The following is a 14,041-nucleotide window of genomic DNA, read 5'->3' on the forward strand; positions in this document are numbered from 1 at the left end:
TTTGCTGGTTCCTCCTCCTCTCACCTTCCCCTTACTGTTGGGGTTCCTCAAGGATTAGTCCTAGGCCCCCTGCTCTTCTCGTTGTATACTGCCCCTACTGGACAAACAATCACTAGATTTGGTTTCCAGTACCATCTCTATGCTGATGACACCCAATTATACACTTCTTCTCCTGATATCACGCCTGCCATTTTAGAAAACACCAGTGATTGTCTTATCGCTGTCTCTAACATCATGTCCTCCCTCTATCTGAAACTGAACCTGTCAAAACCTGAACTCTCTCCCTCTACTATCCTACCTTTGCCATCTCCGTGTGTGGTTCCACCATTACTCCCAAGTCCCAAGCAACATGCCCGCTGCCTTGGGGTCATACTTGATTCCGAGCTTTCATTCACCCCCCACATCCAATCACTGGCTCGCTCTTCTTATCTTCATCTCAAAAACATTTCTAGAATTCGTCCTTTTCTTACTTTCCACTCTGCAAAAACTCTTACTGTCTCACTTATTCATTCTCGTCTGGACTATTGTAACTCTCTGTTAATCGGCCTCCCTCTTACCAAACTCTCCCCGCTCCAATCTGTCCTGAATGCTGCAGCCAGGATCATATTCCTCACCAACCGTTACACCGATGCCTCTACCTTGTGCCAGTCATTACACTGGTTACCCATCCACTCCAGAATCCAGTACAAACTTATTACCCTCATCCACAAAGCACTCCATGGCTCAGCACCACCCTACATCTCCTCTATGGTCTCAGTCTACCACCCTACCCGTGCTCTCTGTTCTGCTCATGACCTCAGGTTAGCATCCTCAATAATCAGAACCTCCCACTCCCGTCTCCAAGACTTTTCACATCCTTCGCCAGTTCTTTGGAATGCACTACCTAGGTTAATATGATTAATCCCCAATACGCACAGTTTTAAGCGTGCCCTAAAAACGCATTTGTTCAAACTGACCTACCGCCTCAACGCATTAACCTAACTATCCCTGTGTGGCCCATTCAAAAAACTTAAACCATAACCAGGTTCCTCACATCATGTTCTCATACACTTCATGCAGTTAATAGCCCTCTGTGTCTGTACTGTTACATACTTAGGCTGTTAACTGGTTCATGCAGCTTTACATGAACACATGAGCCTTACACTACGGCTGGTCCAAATAACTAAAGCAATTGTTACCATCCACCTCTCGTGTCTCCCCTATTTCCTCATAGTTTGTAAGCTTGCGAGCAGGGCCCTCATTCCTCCTGGTATCTGTTTTGAACTGATTTTTTTATACTGTAATGTCTATTGTCTGTACAAGTCCCCTCTATAATTGTAAAGCGCTTGTAAGGATTCTGGACTTTCCTAGTGCCTGTTCGCCCTGATCCAAGATGGAGTTTTGGATCTCGCCCTGTCATGGAACTTCCTGTCTGTCTTGATTATTTAAGTCCGGTCAGGTGTTCTAAGGTGCCTGAGTATTTTGTTCTACTGGCTCCTGAGCTTCTGCCGGTTTGCTGGTGAACTCCCTGCTTCTTCTGCTCACTACTCGGTGGATTGCCTTTCTGCATTCAGCTACCTCTCCCTCTGGAACTTCTGTGACGAGCTGCGCACCAGTGGAAGTATCTTCTTTGTTTGCAAAACGTTTCCCGGTGTTGTGCCTCTTTGCACAACCACACCAGGTGAGCAAAATTCAAGTTGTGCTTATCTCATCCAGAAATATTTACTCATCTGCTACGCTTAGATGGCGCTCTCCCTCTTTTCCCCTTGTCCTCTCTTTCTCAGGACTGCATTCACACAACGCATCATCTGTGAATTATTGAACTCCTACTAACAAGTACTGGCACATGTGTGATCAAGTTTTGCTGGACTTCCTCATTTCAAGTACTGTGTGCATCCGCACTATAACCTTATTGGACTGCCTTGTTTAAATAGCTGTTTGCTTCTAAGTCTGCTGTGATTTACTTTATTGTGCTGAGGACCTTGTTACTACTGCAGGAATATCGGTATTATGCTCAGTTTGTTATTTACTATATAGAGCTGAAGACCTCGTTGCAATTGCAGAAATATCTGTGTCAATTCTGTTTACATTTCTGTTTCAAGTAAAGACATTCTTTTCTGCAACTTTGTTCTCGGACTGGCTTTATCCCATGCTATTAGATTCCGTAGTGTCCATATAATTATTACAGGATACTCAGGAATCAAAGGAATCTGCAGGGATAATGTCGACCAAGAAAAAGATGGATCAGTTGTTTTCTATGATCCACTCTTTACAGGGGGATTTTGAGGCACTGCAAAACAAGGTTGCTAACTGGGAGGCTCATTTTGGGCAGGCTCTTCAGGATTTAAGTAATCAGGTGGCTGGTCTGATGACTGCACGGGCACCTCCACCCACAGTACAGCCACAGCCAACAACTCCTCCCAAGTTACCACCAGGTTCAGTGGGGACCGTTACAAGTTTCGTGGGTTTGTAAATCAATGCCTTTTGTATTTTGATGTGCATGCCGCCTATTTCCTTACTGACCAATCTAAGGTTTTATGTATTATCATGTTGCTCACTTCCCGAGCTCTCGCATGGATAAATGCGCTTATGGAGACTCGTGACCCTCGCTTGAATAACCTTGATGGTTTTCTTGCTGCTATGCCCATGATGTTCGATGATCCTAATCGACGCACTACTGCTGAGACTGCTTTGTTAGCTTTACGTCAGGGTAAGCGTTCTGTCATCGAATACGCTACTGAGTTTAGACGGCTGGCGGTGGATACGATTTGGGACAGTTATGCTCAATTACCTATTTTTAGGAGAGGACTGTCTAATGTGTTGAAAGATGAACTAGCTCATGCAGATGCACCGGAAGAGTTAGACACTTTTATTCAGCATTGTGTACGTATTGACATACGTGTTACAGAACTCAGACAGGAGAAATTTGTATCATCTAATCGTGTCACTAACTCTTTCCTTCCTCCTAAAGAATCTACTGGCAAGTCCTCTTGGGAGGCTGAACCAGTTCCCATGCAGGTGGATGCGCTACAGCGTCGTGAGAGTAACGAGCGCAGAGAGCATTTTTTCCGGGAGAGTTTGTGTTTTTACTCTGGGCAGTCAGATCACTTCCTCATCAACTGTCCCAAGCGACCTCGCAAGGTACTAGCCACAGTAGGGGAATTTGAAAATCAGGATGCTGAATCCGTTACGTCTGAGTCTAGTTTTTCCGTGAGTGCCATCTTCTCCTCTTTATCTATGACTGCTTCTCCTGAGACTCCGAAGGGTAAGGACACACATTGCTCCCTTCCCATTAAGATCCGGTCGGCGGGACAATGGATTCCTTGTGCAGCCATGGTGGATTCAGGGGCTGGAGAAAATTTTATGGACATAGCTTTTGCCAGGGAATATGGCATACAGATTCAGCAAAAAGCTGCTCCGGTAACTATGGAAACGGTGGATGGCTCACCTCTAGTTTCTGGACCTGTAGATCAGGAGACCGGACTTCTGCAAGTTTTCATAGAGCCTGATCACCAGGAAAAGCTGTCATTTATGTTGATCTCTTCTCCACATTTCCCTTTAATTTTAGGAATTCCATGGTTGCAGTTACACAATCCTACTATCAACTGGGAGACTAAGGGTATGTGCACACGTTCAGGATTTCTTGCAGAAATTTCCTGAAGAAAACCGGAAATTTTCTGCAAGAAATCCGCATTTTTTTTTTTGCGTTTTTTTTCCGTTTTTTTAACATTCTGCAAGCGTAATTAGCTTGCAGAATGCTAAAGTTTTCCAAGCGATCTGTAGCATCGCTTGGAAAACTGACTGACAAGTTGGTCACACTTGTCAAACATACTGTTTGACAAGTGTGACCAACTTGTTACTATAGATGCTGCTTTTGCAGCATCTATAGTAAAAGATAGAACGTTTAAAAATAATAAAAAAAATAAAAAAAATGCTTATACTCACCCGCAGACATCAGATCTCCTCACCGGCGTCCATTCCTATAGCTGATGTGTGCGCGCAGGGCCTTCCATGACGTCACGGTCACGTGAGCGGTCTCGACCAATCACAGGACAGTGACGTCATTCGGCAAGGTCCTTCTCCGCACACCAGCTACAGGAACCAGCCAGCGTGCAGCACAGAGGCGGGAACACTGCGCTGGACATCGAGGGTGAGTATAGGACTGTTTTTTATTTTATTTCTTATTTTTTGACCACTTATATGGTGCCCAGTGCGTGGAGGAGAGTCTCCTCTCCTCCACCCTGGGTACCAACCGCACATAATCTGCTTACTTCCCGCATGGTGTGCACAGCCCCGTGCGGGAAGTAAGCAGATCAATGGACCCCTAGGTGTGCGGAATCCCCGCAATTCCGCATTTTTAATGAACATGTTGCTTTTTTTTCCGCTATGCGATTTTTTCGCGGAAAAAATCGCAACATTTGCACAAAAAATGCGGAATACCTTGTAAATAATAGGAGGCATATGTTAGCGTTTTTTTCGCGTTTTTATCACGTTTTTATAGCGAAAAAACGCGAAAAAAACGCTAAAAATCCTGAACGTGTGCACATGGCCTAAGGAGATCACCTTTCCATCAAAGGAGACACCGGTAACAGGCCAGACAAGTCCACGGGCTACAGTACAGGTTACTGAGGTATCGTCTTTACCACCTGTTTATAGTGAATTTTCAGACATTTGTGAGAAAAAAATGGCAGACCAGCTTCCTCCTCACAGATCGTATGACTGTCCCATTGAGCTGCTTCCCGGAGCAGCTATTCCCTTCAAGAATGTCTATCCACTAGCAGCCCCAGAGTTGCAAGCATTGAAAGAGTACATCGATGAGAATTTGGCTAAGGGTTTCATTCGCCCCTCCTCATCACCAGCAGGAGCACCCATTTTTTTTGTTAAAAAGAAAGATGGAACTCTTAGACCATGTATTGACTATCGAGAGCTCAATAAAGTGACTGTCCGGAATCGCTACCCGTTCGTTAATTCCTGAACTGCTGGAAAGGGTACGACAGGCCAAGATCTTCTCCAAGTTGGATCTTCGAGGAGCATATAATTTAATAAGGATGTGTCCTGGAGATGAATGGAAGACAGCATTTAGGTGTCGGTATGGTCATTTTGAATATCTTGTGATGCCTTTCGGTCTCTGCAATGCTCCGGCTACTTTCCAACATCTAGCAAATGACATATTCAGAGATCTGTTGGACCATTTTGTTGTGATCTACCTGGACGACATTTTGATTTTCTCTGACTCTTTGCAGGAACATCAGGAGCATGTGAAGACCGTCCTGAGGTGTCTAAAAGAGAATCACCTCTACATTAAGCCTGAGAAATGCGAATTCCATCGCACAGAGATTCAGTTCCTGGGGTATGTCATCTCTCCACAGGGGCTTAACATGGAGGCAAGTAAGATCCAGGCTATTCTTGATTGGCCTGCACCTAAAAATGTCAAGGAGGTACAGCGTTTCATCAGATTCGCAAACTTCTATAGACGATTCATTCATAATTTTTCTGAAATTGTGCGACCCATTACACAACTAACTAAGAAGGAAAAGACTTTCTTGTGGTCCGCACAGGCTCAGGAAGCTTTTGATTGTCTTAAATCCCGGATTACGTCTGCACCTGTACTAATTCACCCAAACCAGCACTTCCTTTCATCGTAGAAGTGGATGCTTCGGACTGTGCTCTGGGGGCCATCCTCTCACAAAGAACAGGAGAGAAAAGCTTATTACATCCATGTGCTTTTTTTTTCTCGCAGACTCTCCGCTGCAGAAAACTACGATGTGGGAGATAAGGATCTTCTTGCCATTATTGCTGCATTTAAGGAATGGAGACCTCATCTGCAGGGGGCATCACAACAAGTTATTGTGCTCACGGATCATCGCAATCTGGAGTTCCTTAGATCTGCGAGATGTCTTTCTCCACGGCAGGCTCGTTGGAGTCTCTTTTTGAATCAATTTAATTTTGTCATTTCGTACCGCCCAGGTTCACGTAATGGGAAAGCGGATGCTTTGTCCCGAATCCATGCCACGGATTCCGTACCTGGGAACCAGTCTAAGACCGTCCTGTCTGATGCCAACTTTATCGGAGTCATTCAGAATAAGGACTTATGGAAGACCATTAAGGAGGCCTACGACGCAGATCCATTTCTCGCCAACCCGACTGCTGATGTGAACTTGGTTCTCAGAAACGGTATGTGGGTCCGGGATCAACGTTTATACGTTCCAGAGGCCGTAAAGCTGCAGGTCCTCAAGTTTGTCCATGATTCCAAGTTGGCGGGTCATCGGGGGGTACAGAAGACACAGGAGTTTCTGAGCCTTTTTTTTGGTGGCCTACCTGTCTGAAGGATGTGAAGAGCTATGTTCTCTCTTGTGAGGTATGTGCACGTTTCAAGACTCCCCGTGTATCACCCACTGGACTGCTTCAACCACTACCTGTCCCCTCTTGTCCTTGGGGGTCTATTTCAATGGACTTTATAGTTGAATTGCCCACCTCTGGGGGAAAAAATTCTATTCTGGTGGTGGTAGATCGCCTTACTGAGGCTGCCCACTTCATTCCCTGCACTGGTCTTCCCTCAGCCAAGGAGACTGCAGATCTGGTCATCCAGAATGTGTTTCGGCTGCATGGAGTTCCGGACGAAGTCATCTCAGATCGGGGAGTGCAGTTTACTTCCAAGTTCTGGAAAGGATTCCGTGATTCGCTTGGTGTTAATGTTTGTCTGTCCTCTGCATACCATCCACAGACTAATGGGCAGACAGAACGGACGAATCAGACTCTAGAACAGTATCTTCGATGTTATATCAACCATTCTCAGGATGACTGGTTGGAGTTGCTCCCGCTCGCAGAATTCTGTTATAACAACTCTCAGAGTTCGTCTACTAAGGTAACACCTTTCTTTGCCAACCTAGGTTATCATCCCAGTATTCTTCCCAGATCTCCAATCAACGCACCGGTGCCTGCAGTTCATGAAAAGTTGGCAGCAATGAGACAGAATCTGGAAACCCTGAAGGAATCGCTGTCTACTGCACAAGAGAGATGTAAGAGATCTGCCGACAGGTTTCGGAAGCCTGCACCTATGTTCAAGGTAGGGGACTCTGTGTGGTTATCTACTAAAAACTTGAGATTGAACATTTGTAGATTGTAAGCTCTCACGAGCAGGGTCGTCTTATTTTGCTTTATTGCTGTATTGTTAACATTGTTACCTATGACTGTTGTGTTTGAAACTGTTAAACTGTAAAGCGCTGCGGAATATGTTGGCGCTATATAAATAAAGATTATTATTATTATTATTATTCCATCACAGAAACTCGGACAAAAGTTCATCGGCCCGTTCAAGATCTCTGGGATCGTGAGTTCCGTTGCCTGTCGTCTGAAGTTGCCAAGAACCTTGAAGGTACACCCTGTGTTTCATGTCTCCCTGTTAAAACCGGTGTCTCCAAATACATTTCAGGGTCGGATTACACCTCCTCCTCAGCCTGTGTTAGTGGATGGACAAGAACAGTTTGTGGTATAGAAGATTCTAGACTCCAGGATCCGCAGGAATCAACTGCAGTACCTCATCAAATGACAAGGATATCCGTCTGAGGAGAACTCTTGGGAGCCGGTGGGCAATATCTGTGCTCCTCAAAAAATTACTCTGTTCCATCAGAAATATCCTGACAAGCCTGGTCCTGGATCGTCCTGAGGCCGCTTCTGAGGTGGGAGTAATGTAAGGATTCTAAACTTTCCTAGTGCCTGTTCGCCCTGATCCAAGATGGAGTTTTGGATCTCGCCCTGTCATGGAACTTCCTGTCTGTCTTGATTATTTAAGTCCGGGTCAGGCGTTCTAAGGTGCCTGAGTATTTTGTTCTGCTGGCTCCTGAGCTTCTGCCGGTTTGCTGGTGAACTCCCTGCTTCTTCTGCTCACTACTCGGTGGATTGCCTTTCTGCATTCAGCTACCTCTCGCCTCTGGAACTTCTGTGACGAGCTGCGCACCAGTGGAAGTGTCTTCTTTGTTTGCAAAACTTTTCCCAGTGTTGTGCCTCTTTGCACAACCACACCAGGTGAGCAAGATTCAAGTTGTGCTTGTCTCATCCAGAAATATTTACTCATCTGCTACGCTTAGATGGCGCTCTCCCTCTTTTCCGCTTGTCCTCTCTTTCTCAGGACTGCATTCACACAACGCATCATCTGTGTATTATTGGACTCCTACTAACAAGTACTGGCACATGTGTGATCAAGTTTTGCTGGACTTCCTCAATTCAAGTACTGTGTGCATTCGCACTATAACCTTATTGGACTGCCTTGTTTAAATAGCTGTTTGCTTCTAAGTCTGCTGTGATTTACTTTATTGTGCTGAGGACCTTGTTACTACTGCAGGAATATCTGCATTATGCTCAGTTTGTTATTTACTATATAGAGCTGAAGACCTCGTTGCAATTGCAGAAATATCTGTGTCAATTCTGTTTACATTTCTGTTTCAAGTAAAGACATTCTTTTCTGCAACTTTGTTCTCGGACTGGCTTTATCACATGCTATTAGATTCCGTAGTACCCATATAATTATTACAGCGCTGTGGAATATGTTGGCGCTATATAAATAAAATTATTATTATTATCATATGCGCAAAGTAGAAAAATAACAGGGTCAGCTGCTAGAACAATAGTTTTTTTGTATATGCCATAAGACCATGGGATAGAAATTCATTGATCCAGTAAGTATAGCTGCCACAAGGGTAAAAAATAAATTAATGTGTAAGACAACAGAAGTGTTATTTAAAGAGTCATCGTAGTCAAGAACTAGTGGGTGAAGAACTGTGCGGCTCTGCAGGTGAAGGTCGGTGCTTAAGGCTCCATTATTTTCTATGAGGAGCACGGCTCTGTGGGTGGAGGTCAGTGCTGGAGGCTCCATTATTCTCTATGTGGAGTGCGGCTCTGTGGGTGGAGGTCAGTGCTGGAGGCTCCATTATTCTCTATGTGGAGTGCGGTTCTGTAGGTGGAGGTCGATGCTGGAGACTCCATTCTCTGTGTGGAGTGCGGCTCTGCGGGTGGAGGTAGGTGCTGGAGGCTCCATTATTCTCTATGTGGAGTGCGGCTCTGCGGGTGGAGGTCGGTGCTGGAGGCTCCATTATTCTCTATGTGGAGTGCGGCTCTGCGGGTGGAGGTCGGTGCTGGAGGCTCCATTATTCTCTGTGGAGTGCGGCTCTGCGGGTGGAGGTCGGTGCTGGAGGCTCCATTATTCTCTATGTGGAGTGCGGCTCTGCGGGTGGAGGTCGGTGCTGGAGGCCCCATTATTCTCTATGTGGAGTGCCGCTCTGTGGGTGGAGGTCGGTGCTGGAGGCCCCATTATTCTCTATGTGGAGTGCGGCTCTGCGGGTGGAGGTCGGTGCTGGAGGCTCCATTATTCTCTGTGGAGTGCGGCTCTGCGGGTGGAGGTCGGTGCTGGAGGCTCCATTCTCCATGTGGAGTGTGGCTCTGCGGGTTGAGGTCGGTGCTGGAGGCTCCATTATTCTCTATGTGGAGTGCGGCTCTGGGGGTGAAGGTCGGTGCTGGAGGCTCCATTATTCTCTATGTGGAGTGCGGCTCTGCGGGTGGAGGTCGGTGCTGGAGGCTCCATTATTCTCTATGTGGAGTGCGGCTCTGCGGGTGGAGGTCGGTGCTGGAGGCTCCATTATTCTCTATGTAGAGTGCGGCTCTCCGGGTGTGGGTAACATAGTAGGGTTGAAGGAAGACTTTAAGGCCATCTAGTTCAACCCATAGCCTAACCTAACATGTCGATCCAGAGGAAGGCAAAAAAATCCCATGTGGCAAAGAGTTAGGCTAGTTTCACACTAGCGTTTCCCTGATCTGCGGCACGCTGTATGCGGATGCTGCCGCATGCGTCGTTTTAACGATGCAGAAAAAAAAAAATGCTACAGGCTGCGTCCTACGCTGGTCGCCGCATCGTCAAAACGACGCATGCGGCAGCCTCCGCATACAGCCACACGACCTGCGTACCTAATGTTCAAGATAGGTACGGAAGTCGCATGCGGGCCGCATGCAGAAGTAGGCGGAGCTAGCGGCGGAGGTGCGGCCGAGGGCGGGGCTTCACGGAGGAAGTCCGAAGCCTGCCGCAGATCAGGTAAACGCTAGTGTGAAACTAGCCTAAGCTCCACATTGGGGAAAAAAATTCCTTCCTGACTCAACAATCAGACTAGTTCCCGGGATCAATGCCCTATCAAGGAATCTAGTATATACAGGTCCTTCTCAAAAAATTAGCATATTTCACCCGTCCAATCAAATAAAAGTGTTTTTTAATAACAAACAAATAAACCATCAAATAATAATGTTCAGTTATGCACTCAATACTTGGTCGGGAATCCTTTGGCAGAAATGACTGCTTCAATGCGGCGTGGCATGGAGGCAATCAGCCTGTGACACTGCTGAGATGTTATGGAGGCCCAGGATGCTTCAATAGCGGCCTTAAGCTCATCCAGAGTGTTGGGTCTTGCGTCTCTCAACTTTCTCTTCACAATATCCCACAGATTCTCTATGGGGTTCAGGTCAGGAGAGTTGGCAGGCCAATTGAGCACAGTAATACCATGGTCAGTAAACCATTTACCAGTGGTTTTGGCACTGTGAGCAGGTGCCAGGTCGTGCTGAAAAATGAAATCTTCATCTCCATAAAGCATTTCAGCCGATGGAAGCATGAAGTGCTCCAAAATCTCCTGATAGCTAGCTGCATTGACCCTGCCCTTGATGAAACACAGTGGACCAACACCAGCAGCTGACATGGCACCCCACACCATCACTGACTGTGGGTACTTGACACTGGACTTCAGGCATTTTGGCATTTCCTTCTCCCCAGTCTTCCTCCAGACTCTGGCACCTTGATTTCCGAATGACATGCAAAATTTGCTTTCATCAGAAAAAAGTACTTGGGACCACTTAGCAACAGTCCAGTGCTGCTTCTCTGTAGCCCAGGTCAGGCGCTTCTGCCGCTGTTTATGGTTCAAAAGTGGCTTCACCTGTAGCCCATTTCCTGCACACGCCTGTGCACGGTGGCTCTGGATGTTTCCACACCAGACTCAGTCCACTGCTTCCTCAGGTTCCCCAAGGTCTGGAATTGGTCCTTCTCCACAATCTTCCTCAGGTTCCGGTCACCTCTTCGCGTTGTACAGCGTTTTCTGCCACATTTTTGCCTTCCAACAGACTTACCATTGAGGTGCCTTGATACAGCACTCTGGGAACAGCCTATTTGTTGAGAAATTTCTTTCTGGGTCTTACCCTCTTGCTTGAGGGTGTCAATGATGGCCTTCTTGACATCTGTCAGGTCGCTAATCTTACCCATGATGGGGGTTTTGAGTAATGAACCAGGCAGGGAGTTTTTAAAAGCCTCAGGTATCTTTTGCATGTGTTTAGAGTTAATTAGTTGATTCAGAAGATTAGGGTAATAGGTCGTTTAGAGAACCTTTTCTTGATATGCTAATTTATTGAGACAGGTTTTTTGGGTTATCAGGAGTTGTATGCCAAAATCATCAGTATTAAAACAATAAAAGACCTGACAAATTTCAGTTGGTAGGTAATGAATCTATAATATATGAAAGTTTAATTGTAATCATTACATTTGGTAAATAATGAAATTTAACACTATATGCTAATTTTTTGAGAAGGACCTGTATACCCTGTAACATTATACTTTACAAGAAAGGTATCCAGTCCCCTCTTAAATTTAAGTAATGAATCACTCATTACAACATCATACGGCAGAGAGTTCCATAGTCTCACTGCTCTTACAGTAAAGAATCCGCGTCTGTTATTATGCTTAAACCTTCTTTCCTCCAGACTTAGAGGATGCCCCCTTGTCCCTGTCTCAGGTCTATGATTAAAAAGATCATCAGAAAGGTCTTTGTACTGTCCCCTCATATATTTATACATTAAAATAAGATCACCCCTTAGCCTTCGTTTTTCCAAACTAAATAGCCCCAAGTGTAATAACCTATCTTGGTATTGCAGACCCCCCAGTCCTCTAATAACCTTGGTCGCTCTTCTCTGCACCCGCTCTAGTTCAGCTATGTCTTTCTTATACACCGGAGACCAGAACTGTGCACAGTATTCTAAGTGTGGTCGAACTAGTGACTTGTATAGAGGTAAAATTATGTTCTCCTCATGAGCATCTATGCCTCTTTTAATACATCCCATTATTTTATTTGCCTTTGTAGCAGCTGCCTGACACTGGCCACTGAATATGAATTTGTCATCCACCCATACACCCAGGTCTTTCATTGACTGTTTTGCCCAGTGTTTTAGAATTAAGCACATAGTTATTCATCTTATTACTTCTACCCAAGTGCATGACCTTACATTTATCCCCATTAAAGCTCATTTGCCATTTATCAGCCCAAGCTTCTAGTTTACATAAATCATCCTGTAATATAAAATTGTCCTCCTCTGTATTGATTACCCTGCAGAGTTTAGTGTCATCTGCATATATTGAAATTCTACTCTGGACGCCCCCTACAAAGTCATTAATAAATATGTTAAAAAGAAGAGGGCCCAATACTGACCCCTGTGGTACCCCACTGCTAACCGCGACCCAGTCCGAGTGTGCTCCATTAATAACCACCCTTTGTTTCCTATCCCTGAGCCAGCTCTCAACCCACTTGCACATATTTTCCCCTATCCCCATTATTCTCATTTTATGTAACAACCTTTTGTGTGGCACCGTATCAAAAGCTTTTGAAAAGTCCATATACACTACGTCCACTGGGTTCCCTTGGTCCAGTCCGGAACTTACCTCTTCATAGAAGCTGATCAAATTAGTCTGACATGAACGGTCCCTAGTAAACCCGTGCTGATACTGGGTCATGTGGTTATTCCTCTTCAGATACTCCAGCATAGCATCCCTTAGAATGCCCTCCAGGATTTTACCCACAGTAGAGGTTAAGCTTACTGGCCTATAATTTCCGAGTTCAGTTCTTGTCCCCTTTTTTGAATATTGGCACCACATTTGCTATACGCCACTCCTGTGGTACAGACCTTGTTATCATGGAGTCTTTAAATATTACAAATAATGGTTTATCAATGACTGTACTTAATTCCTGCAGTACTCGGGGGTGTATCCCATCCGGGCCCAGAGATTTGTCAATTTTAGTGATTTTTAGACGCCGCCGTACTTCCTGCTGGGTTAAGCAGGTGACATTTAATGTGGATTTTTTTTTATAACTGATCATATTTTCTGCCATGGAGTTTTCTTGTGTAAATACTGATGAAAAAAGTCATTTAGCATATTGGCTTTTTCCTCATCCTCATCCACCATTTCACCTAGAGCATTTTTAAGGGGGCCAACACTATCATTTTTTAGTTTCTTACTATTTATGTAGTTAAAGAATATTTTGGGATTATTTTTACTCTCTCTGGCAATGAGTCTCTATGTCTCAATCTTTGCTGCCTTGATTAGCTTTTTACAGCATTAATTTTAATTTCTGTATTTATTTAATGCCTCATTATTAATTTATATAGCACCATTAATTCCATGGTGCTGTACATGAGAAAGGGGTTGCGTACAAAGTTATAGATATCATTTACAGTAAACAAATTTACAGTGACAGACTGGTACAGAGGGGAGAGGACCCTGTCATTGCGGACTTATGCAGTGCCTCAGAGTCCTGGTTGCTGCAGTAATATTATTCTTCCACCAGGGGGAGTGACATTACGTCTGAAGGTAATAAAGGAGTTCATCTTTCCAGGTATCACAAACCAAACACCACACTTCACACTCCAAACCACCAGAGGGAGCTACGCTCCTATCTAGTAGGGCACTCCTCACAGAAGTGTAAAACTGGTGGTTTGGATAGGAAGTTAGTCAGACGCTAAATACACATACCACTGATGCATGTCAGATCTAAAATTCCTAAAAGGGGAACACCCTATAATGGACATGAGAATAACAGGGACAACTCCACTACTGAACACATCCTACAAAAGGCTACGGAGTATGAATCACCCAAACAATCATAATACTGTAAAAAGGTAACAAATTTTATTAAATATAGTCATAGACAGAACATAACAGACAAGGTACACGTTTTAGTACATGTACGGCGGACCAGCCACACTGCAA

This window comes from Ranitomeya variabilis, chromosome 4 (assembly GCF_051348905.1).
Source record: "Ranitomeya variabilis isolate aRanVar5 chromosome 4, aRanVar5.hap1, whole genome shotgun sequence".
NCBI classification, from domain to species: Eukaryota; Metazoa; Chordata; class Amphibia; order Anura; family Dendrobatidae; genus Ranitomeya; species Ranitomeya variabilis.